This window comes from Chiloscyllium punctatum, chromosome 12, assembly GCF_047496795.1.
Source record: "Chiloscyllium punctatum isolate Juve2018m chromosome 12, sChiPun1.3, whole genome shotgun sequence".
In the NCBI taxonomy this organism is placed as follows: domain Eukaryota; kingdom Metazoa; phylum Chordata; class Chondrichthyes; order Orectolobiformes; family Hemiscylliidae; genus Chiloscyllium; species Chiloscyllium punctatum.
Window position 1 is genome coordinate 60,938,332 of NC_092750.1, and position 23,917 is coordinate 60,962,248.

Genomic DNA, 23,917 nt, shown 5'->3' on the forward strand with positions numbered 1-23,917 from the left:
ATATTTATCTTGACAATTGTATAAATAAAAGCATTTAATTAGTTGTTCATCTTATTCCTGTTTATGGCACGTTGCGATGTTTAAATTGGCTGTCACGTTTTGTTCAATTATAACAACTGTGAGACTTAGAAAGCAGGAAACACTGTTTTTTTGTCATGTGGTCTTGCAATTGTTTTCGAGGGCTACTCTGATGTTTTGGATGTTCTTCTTCTTTTCTGGGGCTTGTTTTCTATTCTCACTGACTCCTCTATTGCGTGACACAGTCATACATGGGTTTGATAAATTACTATAAACAAATCTGTCACACTCTGTTTCCAGGTCGATAATTCTAACCATGCCACCATAGGTAAATTATGAAGAATGTTCTTCACGTCTGCAGCCACTTTTAAATATGTACTCTCTGGTGATTTTCAGTTTATTCTGCTAACTTTAAGTTTCTTCCCCTCAGCACTCTTCTATAAAGTGACTGCGAACAAATATGTCAGGTACCGGCTTGCAAAAGTCTGCTGTCAAGCTAACAAAATAACTCTGCTGCACCAAAACAATCATTCGAATATGAATACTATAATTCATGTAGAAGTCACAAATGCATGTTCTTGATGTCCTTTATCACTTTTGTTTTGTATTTCTCTTTTCTTTCCTGCATTCATCTCTTTTCTGTCTATTCTTTCATTCTAACTCCTTGTTGCATTACTTGGTTCAACCCCTTGTACAAGAGTTAAAACGTGACGTCACATCAAAATCTAATTATTTATTTTACTTGGGGTGGGCAGGGAGAGTGAGGTTAAGTAGTTGGCTCAATGAAGGAGCCACAGTATGCATTTTGTGAACGTACATACCATAATTGGGATTGTATTTAATTGACATCGTTTTGAACTTACAAGAGATTTCAAACTGGTGAGGTCCCATTCACTCTAAAACTATTGATCAGCCTACATTTTTTAAGTCAATGTTTGATCTGGACTCTTTGGAAAGAATTAGATGACAGATAACTTAGCAAGGGAGGAAAGAATGAAATAACCTTGCTGTAGAATAATGACTACAGCATGGCTTTAATGTAGAGTTGTAAACTATTATTTCTTTTTAAAATTTGAAGAATTTCCAATGTTTAGTGACTACTGAAAATTGCTATATTCTTGCTCCGCGTTGCTTTCTCTCCCACAATATAATGTATTTGTTCAGCAGTGAAAGTTGTCACTTTCAAAACCATTGAGGATCCTGGAGTATGAAACCAATAGTTGAAGTAATCTAGCAAGGGATTTTTTGATTATTTTGGGTATACTTTAATATTCCAACAACATGTCAGCAAATGGAAACATTCTCAAGGACAAAATAAATTAGTAGCAGAAATTTAAAAGACACAGGTGTTAAAATTAATGTACCAAGGCCAACATATGATTCAGGAATTGGTTCTGAATCTAAAATACTTCATAAAAGAACAGATATACCTATTGAAGTCATGTCAGCCAAAGTACCAAATAAGGAGCAAATCAAGTTGATTAAGAAGCAATTTTCTAAGTATAGCACATGCTGAAGGTATATAGTAAAGCTAGGTACATGAGCAAATTTATGAAATAAGCTCCCATCTCCCATCAATGTAAAATAGAATCAAAAAGAGTAATCTCAATCCCATTATTAAAGAAGCCTCTACTTATTTACAAAAGGAAATCATTTCTTCAAGTCCAATATCAGGAGAAATAGAGGTGACCAGTTTCATTGATGTCCTTCCTGGCCGAAGGAATTGTGTCACATATTAAGAAGAAGGATTGAACAAGACAATCAGTCTGTTAGGCCTGTGCTGCAAACATGTCTAGTTAGGTATTGTATTGTGCCACCATAAACTTACCAGGCTATACAGCTACTCTCTCATTAGAGAGAGAGAGAGAGAGGCGACGGATGAGTAAACCTGAAGTTCACCATTCCTCAGGTGAGGGAAGAGGTTGAGAAGGAGAGTGCTTCATGATAACCTCAGCCGGTGATGGGAATTGAACCCACACTATCAGCATCGCAGTGTTTCACAAACCAACCATCCAGCCAACAAGCCCCAAATATTAGCTGCATCTCCTGTGTCCCATGGAAATATTGGTTCTCCACTTCATGGGCGGGTTGTGATGAGGCCCCATAACAGTTGGCATTGGGCAGAACATTGTGGTTGACAGCATGTTCCTGAAGTGTTTCTTGTTCTACCATCCAGTACACCCTCATTGTGCTGTCTGTCTTGATGCATAATCTGCTGATGATATGATCATGGACCTCTTGCTTCCTTCCACACCAAACACAGCCCAACCTCCCTCTTCTTATTTCACACTTTCAGACATCCAGCATCTGCAGCCATTGGAACCCAGAGGAGGAAAGAGATCAACAATTGGTCAAGACACCCTATAATTTCATGATGCTCACTGTCACCAGCTCAGACAGTCTCCTTTGGATGGCTCATAGAGATTTGAGATCAGCAAGTGGTGAACCACAGTGACCCGGGGTAGGTAAAGAGTTAGGGATGGTTCTTCTGCCAGCTCAAATTCTGCTGTAGAAGGCTCAGTAAGAATGTCAATGGGGTGATACATAGGAGAACCCAATGCTAGACATGTGTAATGAAATACTTGGTGCACTGACTGACCTTACAATTGCAGTAAAGTGTTCAATGTATATACAAATGGGGTTAACAATCAAGACTTGCAAATCATTGATATTAATGACACATGTCGTGCAATCCAAGCTTCATCCTCTAATCCGACATCATGGATTAGATCATAATGAAGATATTATTAAGTTGGCAAATTACTGCAGCACACTCCATCTTACTTAAAATCCCTTATCCAGTTCATTCCACCTCTACATCACCAGTGAAAAAAACATACATTGTATATTTAAATGGATGTCCTGCGACAAAACACTGACATCATATTACCACCATACTTCAGAGTGACTCTAGATTAGGCTTTGTCCATCCAGGAACAGCGCTGAAAATTTTGTCAAACATTAGGATTGACAAGTCGCCAGGCCCGGACCAGATTTGTCCTCGGCTGCTTTGGGAAACGAGAAATGCGATTGCTTAGCCACTTGCGAAGATCTTTGCATCCTTGCTCTCCACTGGAGTCGTATCCAAGGACTGGAGAGAGGCAAATGTAATTGAGAAAGGAAATAGGGAAATCCCCGGCAATTACAGACCAGTAAGTCTCACGTCTGTCGTCTGCAAGGTGTTAGAAAGGATTCTGAGGGATAGGATTTATGACCATCTGGAAGAGCATGGCTTGATTAAATGCAGTCAACACGGCTTTGTGAGGGGCAGGTCATGCCTCACAAACCTTATCGAGTTCTTTGAGGATGTGACTAGAAACGTTGATGAGGGTTGAGCTGTGGATATGGTGTATATGGACTTCAGCAAGGCATTTCATAAGGTTCCCCTTTGTAGGCTCATTCAGAAGGTCAGGAGGAATGGGATACAGGGGGACTTAGCTGTCTGGATAGAAAATTAGCTGGCCAACAGAAGACAGCGAGTGGTAGTAGAAGGAAAAAATTCTGCCTGGAAGTCAGTGGTGAGTGGTGTTCCACAGGGCTCTGTCCTTGAACTTCAGTAAGGCATTCGACAAGGTTCCCCATGGGAGACTGATTAGCAAGGTTAGATCTCATGGAATACAGGGAGAACTAGCCATTTGGATACAGAACTGGCTCAAAGATAGAAGACAGAGGGTGGTGGTACAGGGTTGTTTTTCAGACTGGAGGCCTGTGACCAGTGGAGTGCCACAAGGATCAGTGCTGGGCCCTCTACTTTTTGTCATTTACATAAATGATTTAGATGCGAGCATAAGAGGTACAGTTAGTAAGTTTGCAGATGACACCAAAATTGGAGGTGTAGTGGACAGTGAAGACGGTTACCTCAAATTACAACAGGAACTTGACCAGATGGGCCAATGGGCTGAGAAGTGTCAGATGGAGTTTAATTTAGATAAATGCGAGGTGCTGCATTTTGGGAAAGCAAATCTTAGCAGGACTTATACACTTAATGGTAAGGTCCTAGGGAGTGTTGCTGAACAAAGAGACTTTGGAGTGCAGGTTCATAACTCCTTGAAAGTGGAGTCGCAGGTAGATAGGATAGTGAAGAAGGCATTTGGTATGCTTTCCTTTATTGGTCAGAGTATTGAGTACAGGAGTTGGGAGTTCATGTTGCGGCTGTACAGGTCATTGGTTAGGCCACTGTGAATATTGCATGCAATTCTGGTCTCCTTCCTATTGGATAGATGTTGTGAAACTTGAAAGGGTTCAGAAAAGATTTACAAGGATTATGCCAGGTTTGGAGGATCTGAGCTACAGGGAGAGGCTGAACAGGTTGGGGCTGTTTTCCCTGGAGCGTCGGAGGCTGAGAGGTGACCTTATAGAGGTTTACAAAATTATGAGGGGCATGGATAGGATAAATAGGCAAAGTTTTTTCCCTGGGGTCGGGGAGTCCAGAACGAGAAGGCATAGGTTTAGGGTGAGAGGGGAAAGATATAAAAGAGACCTAAGGGACAACTTTTTCACGCAGAGGGTGTACGTGTATGGAATGACCTGCCAGAGGATGTGGTGGAGGCTGGTACAATTGCAACATTTAAAAGGCATTTGGATGGGTATATGAATAGGAAGGGTTTGGAGGGATATGGGCCAGGTGCTGGCAGGTGGGACTAGATTGGGTTGGGATATCTGGTCGGCATGGACAGGTTGGACCAAAGGGTCTGTTTCCATGCTGTACATCTCTATGACTCTATGACTTTACTGTTTGTAATTTTTATCAATGACTTGGATGAGGGGATTGAAGGATGTGTCAACAAGTTTGCAGATGACACAAAGTTTGGAGGTGTCGTTGACAGTATAGAGGGTTGTTGTAGGCTGCAGCAGGACATTGTCGGGATGCAGAGATGGGCTGAGAGGTGGCAAATGGAGTTCAACCTGGATAAATGTGAGGTGATGCATTTTGGAAGGTCGAATTTGAAAGCTGAGTACAGGATTAAGGATAGGATTCTTGGCAGTGTGGATGAACAGATGGATCTTGGTGTGCAGGTACATAGATCCCTTAAAATGGCCACCCAAGTGGACAAGGTTGTTATGGTGTTTTGGCTTTCATTAACAGGGGGATTGAGTTTAAGAGTCATGAGATCTTGTTGCAGCTCTATAAAACTTTTTATTAGACCGCACTTGGAATACTGCGTCCAGTTCTGGTCACCTTATTATAGGAAAGATGTGAATGCTTTGGAGAGGGTTCAGAGGAGGTTTACCAGGCTGCTGCCTGGACCGGAGGGCTTATCTTATGAAGAGAGGTTGACTGGGCTCGGACTTTTTTCATTGAAGAAAAGGAGGAGGAAAGGGGACCTAATTGAGGTATACAAGATAATGAGATGCATAGATAGAGTCGATAGCCAGAGACTATTTCCCAGGGCAGAAATGGCTAACACGAGGGGTCATAGTTTTAAGCTGGTTGGAGGAAAGTATAGAGGGGATGTCAGAGGTGGGTTCTTTACACAGAGAGTTGTGAGAGCATGGAATTCATTGCCAGCAGCAGTTGTGGAAGCAAGGTCATTGGGGACATTTAAGAGACTGCTGGACATGCATATGATCACAGAAATTTGAGGGTGCATACTTGAGGATCAATGGTTGGCACAACATCGTGGGCTGAAGGGCCTGTTCTGTGCTGTACTGTTCTACGTTCTATGTTCTACGAACACCAGCAGAATACAGCAGCTTGAGTAAAAACCAAAACATGACCTTTTTAAGCAAACTTGCTGGGATTGATGTCAAAAAGTGTGATGCTGGAAAAGCACAGCTGGTCAGGCAGCATCTGAGGACCAGAAGAATTGATGTTTTGAGCATAAGCCCTTCATCAGGAATAAGAGCTCATTTCTGATGAAGGGCTTGTGCTTGAAATATTAATTCTTCTGCTCCTCGGATGGTGCGTGACCGGTTGTGCTTTTTGACTCTGATCTCCAGCATCCACAGTCCTCACTTTGTCCTTTCTGGAATCTATGCTGGGCACTACTCCTACAACATGCAGGACCTCAGCATGAGCCCTCCTTTACTTTGTTGGAGTGCTGTGCACCTGTCTGGCTGAGGTTATCACACACATATCTTACTGAAATGCATGTGTATTGTAACAGGAATCTACCATCCAACACTCTTTCCCTGGCTCCCTGACCTCACAATCATCATTCCCCGACACATTCCTCAAAACCTGAATAAAAACACAAGCTATTTGGAAGTATTTCATGGGCATGCTAACTGAAAACAGTCTATGAGCTAATGCTCATGGTAAAGATTGCTGCTCTCATCCTCTTTAAATGGAGGAAATTACAGAGCATAATAGGTCCAGAGTAGTTGAGGAAAGCCACTTCCTTATCTTATCAGAATTGTCTCTGATAGTTTACAAGTAATCATTGATTGCCTGCTGGAAACTAGTTACATGTTATGTTGGTATGATAGACATTGTTACAGAGACTTTGAGGAGGATCAGATCTTATACAAAACACTCCAGAATGTATTCTGACATTTTGCAATGGACAAGGTTCTAAACCATATCTTACCTGCGATAGCACACCTGCAGCACACTCCACCCAGAGCTTGTGCAGCTTCTGGCTTGACTTGTCAGATGTAGACAAAAAGAAGGTGCATTGTCAAATTTGTGACCTTGGTATCATATGCCAGTTAGCCTGGATGATATCTGGAAAACATTAAATGACTCATTCCATCTGAGCCAATCAAAAACAACTACCTAACTATTCTAATCCCATTCTCCAGCAGTTGGCCCATAGCCTTCTATGCCTTAGCATTGCAAGTGCTTGTCTAAATACTTGTTACTTATTATAAAAGTTTCTGCTTCTACCATCCTTACGGATGATGAGTTCTAGATTCCCACCATCCTTGGGTGAAAAATGAATGCCTTACATCTCTAAATCTACTGTCTCTTACTTTCAATCTACACCCCCGGTCATTGATCCCCCCAACCAGGGCAATAATTCTTTCCTGTCTACCCTGTCTATGTATCTCAATCATGTTCTCCCCCACATCCTCCTTTGCTCCAAGGAAAACAGCCCCAGTCTGTCCAATTCCTTTTCATAACTAAAATTCTCCAGCCCTGGTAATATCCTGGTAAATCTCCTCTGCACCCTTTCCAATGCCAGCACGTCCCTCCTGTAATGTGGAGTTCAGAATTGCATACAAAATGGCCAAACCAACTTTTTATACAATTCCAAAATAACCTCCCTGTTCTTAAACTCAAAGCCTTTTGTAATAAAGGCAAGTATTCCATCTGCCTTCTTAACATTAGCTACTTGTCCTGCAACCGTAAGGGACTGGTTATCCTCAAAGAATACTGAGTGTGCTGCATATGAAGAATCCAGAGTACTGGACTGTACATGAAAAGTGGTACAAAGGCAACCATAGTGATAATACACCCTACGTTGTAAGAGGCAATTTGTTGCCCATAAAAACAAGGCTGGTAATGTAGTTCGATCGGTCAAATGACAACTTTATTACTTCTGTTATTCTGGGCATTCATTTTCAATGTGGAAAGTAAAATATCTAACTAATTTATATCTGAGTCTATTGCTTTGAAATATATTTGTGCACAGTTAAATAGATTGGAAAACAAAACAAAAGGAATGCTAACCAGTTAAGATCACAAAGAGTTGTGAAGTCGAAGCACTGAGTCACATTATGTCAGGATGTTTGGACACTGCTGAACAATGAAATGTTTAGATTACTTGCAGAGATAGCCCCTAAGGTTGAATCAAAGAGGACATCTAAGAAGATTCCCAACTGTGTAACAGCGTATAAAAATGAATTCCAAAACTTTTCCATCCTTGACTTCTATATTACTGTTCTCTGGATGAGAGTCTCTTTCTCCTTTCCAATATAAATGCTTATGCAGTAAAGCTTGTCAATGGATTGTTGGTACAGCTTGTAGAAATAAGAAATGACACATTGTTCTGGTGGGGTCACTGCCTGGGGTGTTAGCACTAAGAGGTCCTTCTAGTATTCTCTAAACAACTGAAGACAATCCTATTTCCTTTAGAAATATTGCTGTTTTGGCCTCGGCAAGGATATAGTTCAGATCTATCAGAGTGAAACCTAAGACTTAAACAGTTAAATTGTGAGTATATGTTACCAAGATTGGTTTGTAATTCCTTGCGTTTGAAAGGTAGACAGATGTTCTGATGAGAATATTTAAAACGATAATAGGTTTTCTTGGAGTAAATATGGGAACTTATTTCATTTGGTGAGGGAATCCAGACAAAAATGTAGATTTTTGATCTTAGTGTGGGATAAAAGGTCAGTGCAGCATAAGGGCCAAGGGGCCTGTGCTGTGTTACACTGTTCTATGTCTTACAATCTGAAAATTGGATCTGGGCTGTGCAAGAGTTAAATTAGAAAGCAGCTTTCACACAAGTTTGGAAATCCCTTCCCCCAAAGATTCCTTTCCTCCAAAAGGCTCCCTTCCCCCAAAGACTGTGAATACTGAGTGAATTGATCATTTCAAGAATCAAATCATTTGCTTTATAGATAAGGGTATGGAGCAAAGGCAGGGACACCAAATTGAAGTACATTTCATGATCTAATTGAACAGAACAGGTTTAAAAGGCTGAATGGCCTATTCTTATTCCTACATTCTCATATCTCTCTCTAGTTGGTTCCAATGTTAATGAGAAACCCTTCTTGTGGGGAAAAGAAAGTGAAATAATCTGTGTTATACAGTGCAGGCAGGTGTGGATAGATCTTGATATCTACTGGTCATTGGAAGTTATGTTGCAGGTGGTAGCCAAAAGCAAAAGCGTGTCAATATCTCAGGGTCACAATTTCAAGAATGCCAGCAGAACAGCTCGGAGTGAGATGAGGAGAATTCAGGAATTTACTCAGAGAGTTGCTCGGATTTGGAATGCACTGCTTAGGAGAGTTGTGGGGATAGATTCCAAAGAAGATTTCAAAGGAGAGCTGGATATATATTTGAAAGTGATGAATATAGAAGGCCACGGAATAGGGCCGAGAGTGGGACTGTTTGGATAGCTCTTTCAAGAGCCAATACATCTCCAATGGCCTCCTTCCATCCTCTAAAAACTCTATGATTCTGTAGGTCCTGTTTTTCTGAACTCGAAAGTTAAGCCACTGTGCTATTAAACAAACGCCTTGAGTTCCATTCCAGTAAAGAGATGTTGAGTGGGAGAGGGAATGGGTTTTCTTTGTGGCTAAGATGCTCGCAGTTGCTATAATAAAGCTAACTTGTTGCAGTTCTCAAATTCCTTTCAGCCTTCAAAGTGAGGCTTTTCATTCCTGTTCGTTATTGTATAGGTACCCAGTAAGGGCAGGATTGAGCTCTCTTGGCACACTTGTCACCAGTCACTGTCTGAAATCATGCACAGTGAATGAGCACTTGATCAAGGAAATAGAACACTGCTGGGACAGTGGGGATATCTTACCGTAACTGTACAAAGTGCTATAAGCGGTTTTGCTCCTCTCATTGAAGAAATATGCCATTTCATTTGAGGCAGTTCAGAGAAGGTTCACTCGGATGATCCCCAGTATGGTGGGATTGTCTTATGAGCCAAAATCAGGGCTCAACTCATTGGAATTTAGAAGAATGAGAGGCTACCTCATTGAAACATATAGAATTCTTAAGGGGCATGACAGGGTAAATGCTGAGAGTCTAGGACTAGACAGCATAGTCTCATAATAAAGGGGTATCAATTTATTACTGAAATAAGGTGAAATTTCCTCTCTGAGAGGGTTGTGAATGTTTGGAAATCTTTGCCACAGCAGATCTGTGGGGGCAGAATCCTTTTGTATATTTAAGGCTGAAATAATGAGATTCTTGATCAGTAGGGGAATCGAGAATTATTGGAAAGGGCAGATAAGTCAACATGAGAAATGTAGGTCAGCCATGATCCTTTGAATAGCAGAATATGCTTGAGAGACCAAACAGCCTAATCTTGCTCTTATTTCTTATGGTCTTAGAGTCTGACAGTATTAACTCAACCTGGTATCTCAGTGCTTACTCGAGAGAAGAAGGACAGGGAAAATCACTGGCTTTTAAAAACAAAATTGAAACAGACCACAATAATTAAACTTTGGAGAGGGTGAGAAGATTTACTCCAATGCGAGCAATGCTGAGGGATATCAGTTATTTGGACACATTGAAGAAGGTCCTTTTTTTCCCTTCAAAGAGGTTTGCAAAGGACTTAATATTCTGGAGACTGATTCCATGAGAATCTATAACCTTGAAATATTGTGAGACATGAATATACAAAAACACTTGTATGAAGTTCTGACATCTACGATTTTACTGAGTGATTACCATTTGAAATAAATGTGTTCTCAGCTATTTCCAGAATGAAGGGGCCTGTTTCAAACAGTATGCTCATTGAATGCTAACATCCCCCAATGCCATTTTGAAAATGTATGAATATATAAAATATGAGCAGAGGTAGACCATTCAACCTTTCAAACCTGCTCTGCCTTCAATGAAACCACAGTTTACTTTTGTGTTTTGAATTTCACACATCCATCTAATCGCAGTAAGAAAAAGAAATTCTCCTCACCTCTGTCCTCAAAGGACAATCCCTAATATTAAAACAGCATTTGCTTGTTGTGGACTGACCAATAAGAAGAAACATACATTCTATGTCTGCCTTATCAAAACCAGTAAACCTCCATCAGGTTATTTCTCATGCTTCTAACCTCCAGTGGAAATAAGCCCAACTGTTCACTCTATCCTCATAGGACAACCCACTTATTTCAGGTTTCAATCTGATAATCCTCCTCAGAACCACCTCCAATGTATTTACATCCTTCCTTAAATAAGGAGACCAAAACTACATACTGTTTTCAAGATGTGATCTCACCATTGCCATGTTTAACAGAAACATTACACCCTTAGAGTTGGTTTACAACCGCCCAGGTGTAGAAGGGAATGGTATTGTTCTTCAGCTAGATGAAATTGATTTCATTGTCCCTTCTTTTTTCCAGGTCAAGTAATCAAGTCAGGTACAATTTATTAGGAGATAATCTACCCCATTTCACCCCAATCTCAGCCTTTCTACTTCTCTTTTCCTGCGTAATAGGTACTCGTCTTTAATCAGTTAAGTTGGAGCTGACTGCAGTTATAAATCTTCACAAGAGCTGTCAAGCACCTATTGTTACAAGCTCCAATTAGGAGGCTGCCTGGTAACTCAAATCAATTCCAGATGGCATGGGAAAATTGCTATTTGACTTCATGTAGCAGATAACTTCTAAATTCCACTTTTAGAATCTTTGGCTCACAGTTCCATTTATAAATTTACATTTTGTGGCTGGAAAACCATCTATTGTAACATTTTACAGAATTGTGATGAATGAGCAATCAAGTTCTGATCTTATTTTTTTTCTGGTGGGAATTGTGTATAAGATAAAGAGTTTGGTTTATTTTGATACAATAATTTTTGTTCAGTTTATCTTGATCCATACTCTCAGCGGTTGGTGATATATTCAGTATTGTCTGGTTGTATTATTCAAAGGGGGCAAATTTCATTGTTTCATTTCCAATTCTTTGAATACTGAACTGTTAAGGTCCCATGACATAGAAAGACAATTGAAACAATAATTACATCACAACCTTCTAATGTTAACAAATTAGTAATTATGACGACCAGATTTGGTAAAATAATGAAACTTTGTTGGAATATGGATGATTTGAATTACGACTGATTTAATTGAATTTTGGTCATTTTTGACGTATTTTTCAAGGCAGTAGTCATCTGTATATTCAGAAAAAAAAAACACTTTTATATTCTGCATCTACCTAGCACAGAGATGTGCGAATTAACTAATTTTACCTTCTAGAAGCTTCATTAAAATTTACATTTGGAGGATTTGAAGTTAGGAAAGATTGAAGGCTTAGACTTATTTCCCTCTTATTCTTACATCTTATTCCCTCAATGACATGTAAATATATGATTTTGTAAGTAAACTCTCTTTACTGCTTTCTGCAGCAATTGACTGAATTGCAGCAAAGTCATCATGTTTTAACTAATATAAGAAAGTGTCGCTTGTAAGCTAATGAACTGGAGCTCAGTTTATATTTTGTTGGTTCTATTTTCAAGTAACCTCAATTCTTTTATTCATGTTTTGCACAGTGCTCTGGGTTTATGGGTACCAGCATTACTGATGATCATTTTTCAAGTGTTAGACCAAACTGAGCATTGGCAATCAAGTCTTACTCTGATGGTGTTGAAGGAAACAACCTCTGGTGAAATGCAAAATCAGAAGACCTCAGACCTCCACAGGCATGATCTTCAAGCGTAAACTATGAGGAGCCAACGTCAACTCAACAGAGGGAGGTGAGTTATATAGGTACGAAGGGGTTAATTGTAATCTTGTAAAGTGTGCCTGCTCATCTCTGGCATATTCAAAGTATCATTTGCACAAACAACAGTGCATGGTAACTGCTATTGCCTCAAGCATTAAGAGACTGAACAGGATGTTATTGTAAGCCATAATGCAGGTCAACATCTTTTCGTAGCACAATTAATTCCTGCCAAGACAGAAAGGGACATCCTCACATCCATCAGCTATGGAGTCAGATATCCCTCACCATGGGGTTCTCTGATATGGGAATAGTGTCATGTCTCTCTAATAAAGATAAAGTACTGCAGATGCAAAAATCTGAAACAAACTCAGTGAATGCTGGAGGAACTCAGCATCTATGGAGATTAGAAACAGAATTAACAATTTGAGTCTGGTATGGCTACTTTTCAGAGATGAAGATCATGTCTACTTCTGTGTCAGGACATTGATTAAAGATAAAAGGGGTGTTAAATGCTGAATGATTCAGAACGATGACGACTGAAGATTTATTGGTGATATGAATCAATACAAAAAGAGAACGCCACCAAAACGTGGCTACTGTTCGTTTCTACATCAGGCCTACAATCAGCACTGTGGGTCATGTGGGTGAATATGCGTTGCAATTGCATTATACTGGGGTTAGTTAATGGAACAGTTACATCACGGAGGATGTGGTATTGTGGTAATTTTTTAAGCTTTGGTTAAGTTGGTAAAGGTGCTTTGTCTTATGGAATTGGTGTAAAATTCCAGAACAATGGCAGGAAAGTTTGTATTGGGGAGGAAATCTTGTAAGTTCCAAAACCAAACAGATCTGAAGTTGGGTCCATCTCTGTTTTTTGTTCTTGTAATTCCTAAAGTCCAAGAATTATTGTAAGAGAGAACAGGAGTTACAAATACATAAACGTGCAGACTCTGTCTTTAACCTTCAGAAAGAATATCAGGTATTTATATAATATCATAATTCCTTGGATATCTCAGAACATTTCACAGCCAATTACTCACTTTTGCAGAGCAATCACTGTTCAAATCTATATATGTGCAACAGCCAATTATATACAATAAGCTCTCACAAACAGGAAAGGAAGTAAGCGACCAGTGTTCAGTGCTGAAGCTTGAAATATTATCATGAGATCCTTTAAAACCATTTGAAAAGCTAGCTTAACAGGATCTTGAACTAATGTGCAATTCAAAAACTGGGTATCTTCTCACCCCACCCTCCCCTCAATAATGTGGAGAATTAATTCTGCAGGCAAATATCAGTCTAGGCATATGCGAGACCCTAGTGTACAACTTGAGTAGGAGTACTAAAAGCCAAGACACAACGCTCGATGTAGCCACTTTCTGATAGATGTAAGAATTAGGAATGCTGGATGGCTTGCTTCTTTTTGTGACTTTACACAGGAATGCTAATACTTCCAGGGGACCAAACTATGAAAGTGATTTGATCCTCTGCTTCTGATTATTGAACTCTATCCCACCAATACATATTTGATGTGGAGATATATATATAACATGCATGAAACAGAATCTGAAATAATGCAAACTATGTATAGAAATCTTAACATTTTAAAAAAAGGCACACCACATTATTCATTGTGAGTGCATTGATGTTGAAATATCTCCCAGAAAGCTCAGAAGACTGGGCAATGTTTTAACCTATAACAAAACTACCACAAGCAGATTAGAACTGCATTGTCAATGGAGTAATTAGGACACTTCTAGCCATTATGAATGTGTGGGTTTAAGTTGCGAGACTTATAAACCCCTGTCACTCGCACATGTACCGCATTTTCCCTGCTGAAGAAGGGTCCCTGGACCTGAAATATTAGGCAAAAGTGAGGACTGCGGATGCTGGAAACCAGAGTTTAGGTCAGAGTGGTGCTGGAAAAGCACAGCAGGTCAGGCAGCATCCGAGGAGCAGGAAAATCGACGTTTCGGGCTCTGCTTTCTCTCCCCACAGAGGTTGCTCCACCTGTTGAGTTTCTCCAGCAATTTCCGTTTATGTTTCAGATCATCAGCATCTGTAGCTCTTCATTCAACATTAGATTTTCTTTCCAAAAAAAAATTAAACTGTATTTAATTAACTGAATCTAAATTCCCTAGTTGTCATGCTAAGATTTGAACTCGCATCATTGGATCTTGGTCTCTGGATATACTAGTTCAATGATACAATACTACTGTATTGTGTTTATTAAATTCATTCACAGTGTCACTGGCTGGGCCAGCATTTATTGCCCATCTCAATATTTTATTATTGCCATTAACCTAAAGTTGTTACACATTTGCCAGTTTAATTGCAAATGTTTTGCATTCCTGGATTTGTACAGAGAAGAAGATGAATAAGGCAAAAGCATTCTATTGAGCTAGGGAGACAACAAATTTGGTTTTACCAGCATGAACTGTACTTAGGCAAACGCACAGCTATAATAATATAAAAACAAAGTATGGAGGATGCTGGAATCTCAAACAAAATCAGGAGGAGCTGGGGAAATTCAGCAGGTCTGCAAGTATCTGTGGAGAGAAAAACAGAGTTAATGTTTCAAGTCTAGTGTGACTCTTTTTTAAAGAATGCTAGTAATAGACTCAAAACATTTATCTCTCCTCCAATGCTGCTCTATAGGCTATTGTAGGCAGTTTTCATGTGAGGAATTGCAAAGGAATAGTCAAGTCAATTAAATGCTGCATTTCACTTTCTCAAACAGAAACATCTTGAGTCTACTGTAGGAAACCGACTTAGTGCAAACTAAAGATTTACACAACACAATTGGGAACACAACACCTGCTCTATCGACACACATACTTAGTAGTCTATACATACATTACATTTATCCCGTGGGTCAGCTTATGAAACCACTGTAACTTTGCTTCTGGGGTTAATGTATTGCAAGGAAGAATGGTTAGCTCAATCACCGACACCTCATTCATTTTGACTGAAAGATGTAATTAATCTTCTTGTGCACTTGGAAGAATAAAATCAGCTTACACAGGTTTACATGGACCTGTGATGTCTCAATCTTTTCCATCATAAATCTCACTCTAAGGATTTCTTGACATTGACAACTGAAGGTGAAAACAAACTTGAAATTGAACAAGGAACAGAGATTGTGTAGTCACAGTTATTGGTTTGGCCAAGTTTTTAATCCACTTGTCGAGCTTTTTCGTCCAGACTTTGTTCCTTTTAAGCATTCATAAATGAATTCCCTTCTTGAGACTTAGGGAGTGTTTGGAAATCTAGTTTGGAAAATCGGGCTTTGTATCACCATTAATTCTGGGCCTATAGTAGCTCTCAGGTGAGGTAATGGCAATTGGGAAGCTCCTGGTAACTTCTACTGAGGTCCCCACGGCACACTCTGATTGACAAAGCACTAGCATCAGCATGCTGAGAGCCTGCAAAGTGGACAGATCATGATACCAATCAACCTCTGATGCTGAGGTAAAAGAAAAATTCAGCGCAACTGGCAGCATTCGTGGAAAGATTACGTTTTGAGTTGAATGTGATTATTCTTCAGAGCTGAGGGACAAGTCTAAAAATAAGGGGCAAGCCATGCAGGACTGAAATGAGAAGACTTTCTTCACTCAGGGAGGAGTTGTAAATGGGTGGAATCCTCTTCCATAGAACGCTGTTGGGGGCAGTTCATTAGAAATGTTCAAGAGGGAGCTGGATATGGCCCTTGTGGCTACAGGGATCAAGGAGAATGGAGGGAAAGTGGGACTGATGTTGAGCCACGATCATATTAATTAGTTGTGCAGGTGTAAAGAGCTGAATGGCCTACTTCTGTGGTTCTATGAAATAGAAATGCGATGGTTTATATGCTGTTGAAAGGAGAGGGGGATATAACAAAAGGTCTAGGAGTAGATTAGAATCATCGATTCCCTACAGTATGGAAGCAGGCTTTTCGGCCCCCATGGATTCCACACTGATCCTCTGAAGAGCAGCCCACCCAGACACAACCCGCTACTGTATCCCTGTAACCCTGCATTTCCCGATGGCTAATCCACCTAGCCTGCATAGCCCTTGAGCACTATGCCTAATTCACATGGCCAATCCACCTAACCTGCACACCCTTGAAATGTAGGAGGAAACCAGAGGACCTGGAGGAAATCCACACAGTCACAGGGAGGATGTTCAAACTCCATACAGACAGTCACTCAAGGGTGGAATTGAACCCAGGTCCCTGACACTGTGAGGGGCAGTGCTAACCACTGAGCGCTTCGTGTCACCTCAGGAGAGCAGGAAAAATTAAATGACAAAGTTATCATGGTTCAAGACCTAAAAGGAGTGATAAAGGTAGGGGTAAAGAAACAAAACATTAGTCCAGTGTGAGTGGTAATGGCAGAATATCAACAACCCCGAAGGTTGGTTTATCATGTTATTACCAATTTGGGCTTTGTAGGTTGAGCCAAAACTCCTTCGTAATCACTCTTAGCTAAACATGAGAACTCCCTATCCATCACTTGTGCAATTTAAAGAAGAACCAACTATCCTCTAGGTTCTTTTATCTAACATTGTGAATTATTGTGCTGTGTCCTTGGTGGGCAGGGTTGGCTTGGGAATATTCAGGATTTTGAAGACAGTGATGCTGGATGGAGGTCTGAAGGGTACTCTGCCCAGTCAAGACAAAATCTGCCTCTGTAATGGGGGTTACAGTTGCATGATGTGGAAATGGATCTCAGACAGCAAAGAGGAGAGACTATGTGTCATGGGAGGAGGCGATGGATGGCTCTGCATAGAAGGTCTTTGCCATGAAGGTCTTTAAAGAGCACTTCCTCAACATCCTAAGGAACTTGAATTTCAGCAGGGAGGTGGTCACTAAACTTGTCAGCAAGCTTGCATCTCTACATCTGGGTGAGGATGATACTGCCAGTGGCTGTCAAAGTCTGCATCATCCTAAATTTCTGCATCAGTATATCCTCCCAGACAGGAGTAGGTGATAATACCAACTCCTTCTGCTGTGAATGTGCTTCTGCTTCCTTCCAAATCCTTCAGACATTCTGCAGCACATTCTTTCTAATGAGTTTAGCCCAAGTCTTTTCAGAGCCAGTTTGCAGTACATTTGTCAGTCATACGTATTGCCCTATTCTCTGTTAAGAAAGCAGTTAGTCAGTTGTGAGTTAAACACAAAACTGCATGCTGAATGGTCAGTATTGGAGGCAGAATGATATATGTGTGCTGCCTTCCTCAAAGAGACCGTGCATCACAACTCCCAAGCCCATTAACAGGTCATAACAAATCTTTTGCCTTTGGTCTTAACCTAGAATGATGACTGGAAGAACAAAATACATGGCTGCCTGGTTGCATGGTTACAAGACCCGAATTAATCATTATTCCTTTGGGAGTACCTGTTAAGTGCTGTCAACATAGAGGCAGGGCTATCCAACAGCAGCATGGTAGAATAAATCCAGCCTAAACGCTACAGACTTTATCAACTGAGCACAGAGATGAGGCTGCTCACAATCAAGCTCTTTTAGCCTCCAGATATCAATAAGCCCACATACAATAATGGTTTAATCAGTTCTGTGTATCACCACTCCGTATTCCTGTTCCATTGACAGCTGCATTCCTTAAATTTTCAAGTGAAATGTAGAAGTAAACTTAATTGTAGGTTTGTCGCCATCTTCATGTTATGTTGAACTAAACTTACTTTCACAGCAGGCCAGCCCTTATTTAATTAACTTTATTTGCACCTTCCCAACAGAACAGAGAGGGCAGCTCTCACAATGTAATGCAAAACACTTTCTGAACATGAGGATCAACTATTTCGAATTTCCAAAGAGCTGCAGTGATAAATGCTTGTCCAAAGGGACACAGTGTGCTGGTTTTAAATGGATTAATCCCTGCAAGAGATAACAATTTGAAAAAAAAACCCAGTATGTTCTAAGATATATTAACAAATATTATTGTTGATCTTTGCCTGAAAATATTATTTGTGTCTGAAGTAGATGTTACATCCATTTAACTGTTACATGGTCATAAACTTTGTCATGGGTACTAGCATTTACTGAGTTTCAAGCATGAATAATCATTTAACACAGCACAAGCTTGTGAACATTGAACTAGCTATGCTCAGGCATAATATGTAAAAACCCCACTGCTGTTCAGTGTTCCTATAAATTGCACTTATTATTGTTTTGGATTAGGCAAAAAGATTAATTTGTAACTCACCAGAATATGCACAGCACATAATTCTCTCGCAGTGATAAAGCTCAATAAGCTAACACAAATACTTTATGTATTTCAATTTAAATAGAAATAAGTTTATAATTTGAATCCATAAAAGAAAAGACTAATCTAACAGAAATACCAGAATGATATAAAATGGAAAGTGACCTGGTCTCTTGGGTCAAACACTATTTCCATTAAGATATGGATTGACTGTTGCCCTATATGTTAGCTTTTATGATATATATTATAAACACTGAGACAGATGTCTTGAAAATTATTAACAACAATATCTATTTATACTGTTATGATATCACAGATAGAGGTTAGAGATTAGATTAGAGTGGTACTGGAAAAGCACAGCAGGTCAGGCAGCATCCGAGGAGCAGGAAAATTGACGTTTCGGGCAAAAGCCCTTCATCAGGAATAGATAGTCTGGCTTCTGAGCTTACTGATGTTACTGCACATTGCATATACATAACTAACTGAAGACACTTCTTGATACAGTGAGGGTGACTGAAGGCTCAGTGGGTGGGTAACTTTATACTGAAACAGAATATGTCACGGTGTCATGTAACTGTCTTAAAGATACACTTGCCTGATCTGGAATCTTTGCAATTACACAGCAGTAATAGTGATTCTGTAGCCTATTTCATATCCAGCAAAACATGGGGAGAAATGTGCAATAGGCTGCCATCATGATATAATCCCTTGCGTGTGCATGCTAGTTTTCTTGCTGAATCAGATGCTGCTCCTAAAGAAGGTTACTGCTCTTTAAGTGGAGAAAACTACGGGGTTCGCGTGACTGAATGTGAAAGTGGAAATTCACTTCCTGGTCTAACTAGAAGAGTCTCTTCTAGTTAACAGGTCTATGCTGATGACATCTGTTATGTCATCCAAGCTTCAACTTTTTGCACTGTGGAGCAAACTCCTGTAAAGACCATATATTTTTGTTTGCCTTTTTTTTAATATATATTATTATTAAGAAAAAATAGATTTTTAAATATTACAACAAATACCAAACAATGCAATTCAAAACAGTACAAAAATAGTACAAAACTAAATCTAAATAATAAATAAAATTCCCCAGCCCACCCTCCTATGTGAATGTATAAACATATATAGGGAAGTATAAATTTTTAAAAAAAATCTAAACTAGCTATTTAACTAACTAAATAAATACCTAACAACAAACAAATAAATAGTAATAACTCAGCCCAGCCAAACAAAACACTCATATATTCACAGTTCCTCCTCCCTGGATATTGGACTCATGAAACACAATCGTTACGGCTATATAAAAGTCCTTGTTAGTGTGGCAGATAAATCTGGGTCCAGGTATTTAAAAAGGGTTGCCATGTCTGGTAAAAATTCTCAGTTTTGTGATGTATCATATTTGTGAGAAAATCCAGGGGAATATGCTCCATAACAATCTTCTGCCAACCTGACAGGCCTGGGGGGTTTTCTGATATCCAACCTCGCAAGATATTCTTTCTTACAAAGAATGTAAGAATATTGAAAAGTTTTTTCTTATGCGAGTCTGCAGGAAATACGATGGGTAGGCCCAAAAGGAGCGAAATAGGATCCTTCTCCACCCCTACACCTAAAATCCTCTCCATTGCACCCACCACAGCGCTCCAATATGTTTGAAGCCTGTCACAAGACCAAAGACAATGGGTAAGAGTACCCATACAGACCTTGCACTTGGGACATGCTGAAGATACCCTTGGTTTAAATTTTGACAAACGGTCTGGGGCTAAGTGGACCCTGTGGAGAATCTTCAACTGTAAAGCATGGGTCCTATTGCAAATTGATATCTTCCTTGCATTCTCCCAAATATCCTCCCATGCCTCTGAAGAAACTTCAACACCCGGTTCTCTTTCCCACATCTTGCAGAGTCGATCAGACTCATCTGAGGTGGCACTCTCCAATTGGTGATATAGAGTACTGACAGAGAGTGTATTCTTAGCCCTTAGTACCCCTCTTTCTATGTCAGATTTGTAGGGATCAGTCAAAAGTGTGGTCTTTTTTTGAATAAATTCCCTAACTTGAAAAAAACGAAAGAGGTCTCTATTAGGTAACTCGTACTTCCGTACTAACTGATCGAAGGACATCTTTACATCTCCCTCAAATAAATCACCCATACAAGATATACCCCTAGCTGCCCAACGTTTAAATCCTGAATCTATCATACCTGGTTGAAAACTCAGCATTCCCACTAAAGGTGTTAACAAAGATGTTTTGCCAATATTACCTTCCCTCTGCCGAATTGCCCCCCATGCTTTAACAGTATTGATGACTATTGGGTTATGGCAATATTCCCTAACTGTCCTCACCTTGTCCAAAAACAGCAAACTGGTAAGGGGGCACCTTGCCTGGGAGACTTCGATATCTAGCCATATTGAAAGAGGGTCCCCACAAACCCAATCACTCACATAGGTCAAAATCGAGCTTAATTGGTAATTTTTTATGTCGGGAAGCTCTACTCCTCCCAGTCTGTGAGGCAACTGCAGTTTGGCTAATTTAATGAGGGGCTGTTTACGGTGCCAGATAAAGGAGCTGAACCAACTGTTTAGTCTCCTGAGTGTTTGTTTATTGAAAATCAGGGGGAGCATCTGTATAGGGTATAGCAAACAAGGGAAAATATTCATCTTAATAAGCACTATCCGACCCAACCATGAGACTGGAAGTGCCTCCCATCTTTGGAGATCTTGTTTAATTTTTTCAAATAATTGAGTAAAATTGGCTTTGAACAGCCAATCCAGAACTGGAGTAATGAATATGCCCAAATACACAAACCCCCCCCCCTGTGACCACCTAAATTGGAATCTATAGTCACTCTCAAGAGCCAACTCTTTCGTAAGACCACCCATAGGCATAACCTCTGATTTAGCAAAATTAATCTTATACCCTGAAAAAGCACCAAACGCGTGAATGCATTGTATCAGGCAAGGCACTGAGACTGCTGAATTTGTCAAGAAAATTAGAACATCATCTGCATACAGCAAGATCTTATGTAATTTTGACCCCACTTCTGGAGCTGATATATTGAGATCCCCATGAATGGCCTCTGCCAACGGTTCAATCACCAACGCAAAAAGTAATGGTGAAAGGGGACAGCCCTGCCAGCTGCCCCTAGAAATATTAAAATTTCTCGATCGTACCCCGTTGGTAATGACCGCAGCGAGAGGTACACTGTAGAGAACCTTTACCCATCTTATGAAAACTTCGCCCAGACCAAACCGGTCTAGAGTATAGAAAAGGTACGGCCACTCGACTCGGTCAAATGCCTTCTCTGCATCTAAAGAAATCACCAATCCTTGTATTGACTGCTGTTGGCATGCTTGAATTACGTTAAGCAGCCTCCTAATGTTATTGGAGGATCTGCGACCCTTTATGAAGCCTGTCTGATCCTCTTTAATAATAGAGGGTAACACAGTCTCCAGCCTTAACGCAAGAGCCTTAGAGAGGTTCTTAAAGTCCACATTTAAGGGCGAGATGGGCCTGTATGAAGCACAGTCTTCCGGATCCCTCCCTTTTTTAAGGATAAGTGAAATATTGGCTTTGCTTAGAGATGGTGGGAGACAAACATGACTGTATGAAGCATTAAACATATTCAGCATCGGGCCTGACAGTATACTTATAAATTCCTCATCGGTCAAAGCCATTTTGCTGTAATTTCAGATGCTCCTTGTCATCCAAATGTGTCTCCTGTAACAAAGCAATATCCACCTACTCCTTTCTAAGACTCAAGAGTACCTTCTTCCTCTTAATTAGTGAGTGACTTCCCTTGATATTCCAGGTACACCATTTAATCAAATCATTAGCCATAATCTTCTGCAATTACATTTAAATTCCACACAGGAGGAACCCGAACCACAAATTGCTGAGCCTTAGTGTCGCATGGTCCACTAAATATAAAAACTACATAAACTAAAACCACTACGTTTAACAAATATACAAAATTATTAAAAATAAAAAACAGCAAAAACCAGAAATCAAACCAACATATAAAGTGCCAATAGCGCTGAGTAGGGGAACTCACCCCCTGCCCAGAGGGGGCAACTACCCATCCCGAACTGCCCATAAATAGGCTTCTCCCAGCCACAGCCTCATCGCAAGCACAAGCTAAAAACAATAAACACCCCATAGAATATCAATATGAATAAAAAAAATTCTTTTATTAAAAAAAGGGGAATAAATACCCCACCCATTCTTTGGTATGTCCTAACTTAGAAATTTAAAATGTACATCTTAACCACTGCCAGACATAGTTTGAACCAAATTATTATCAATAGAGGAAAAAAAAGGGGAAAAGCAAAGCTCCAACCAGATTTCCTCATTTCTTTGACAGAATGATAAACGCATACCCAAGCAACAATATTTATGCATACAACAATTGTTTAAATTAGGTTAGTTTGTCCACAAAGTCTCTTGCCTTCTCCGATGTGTCAAAGAGATGCATGGATCCATCTAAGGGGATCCGAAGCACTGCCGGATATCTCAGGGAGTACTGAATCCCAAGCTCCTTCAATCTTCTCTTGACACCATCATACGATTTTCGTTTCTGGATCACCGCCACTGAAAAGTCCTGAAAAAACATGATCTTAGAACACTCATAAATTAGGGCCTTTGGATCCTTCTCCTGGAGTCTGGAAGCCTCCATGACTCTCTCCTTATCCCGGTAATGATGGAACTGCACCAGGAAAGGATGAGGGCATTGACCCAGACCCGACCTCCGTGCTGCGATCTGGTGAGCCCTCTCTATCATCAATCCTCTCATGCCAGTCTCCAAGTCAAGGAATTTTGGAAGCTAATCTTCAACAAATTCCGCAGGCCGCTCACCTTCCTTACCCTCAGGCAGACCGATGATCCGAATGTTTTTTCTCCTGCCCTTGTTTTCAAGATCATCCACTTGGTCACACAAATTATGAACCTGCATCTTCAGGGCTTAAATGAACTGGCATCAGTGACCCTGTGCTCTATCTCATCCGTCCTCTTCTCCAGGTCTCCCAGCTGCTGCTCATGTTTCTGCCGCATGAGAGAGACTGGAGCCAGCTTCTCTTCAATCTGTTTCCCCAACATCTCGCGAGATTTCGAGAGCTGGTTCACCAGGTCCTGGAGAGTAATCAGCTCCGAGGCTGCTGCAGGCTGAGCTGCAGGCCCGGCCTCAGATGCTCCTCCTCCCTTTTTTGACATTTCTGGACGGCTGAAAATACAGGTAAGTCAATTTTTAAATACTTCTTGGGGCAATCTTTCCAATGCCTCAAGAAATCCTGATGACCTGGGTTGGGTGGATTAAAGGACCTACCCGCTCCTGCTGCAATGCGAAGCTCTGCAGTGTGATCTTCTCAGATCGCCGCCATCTTAGATCCCCTGCCTGTATTTTTGATGTTGGAAATGAGAAAAGGACTAAGG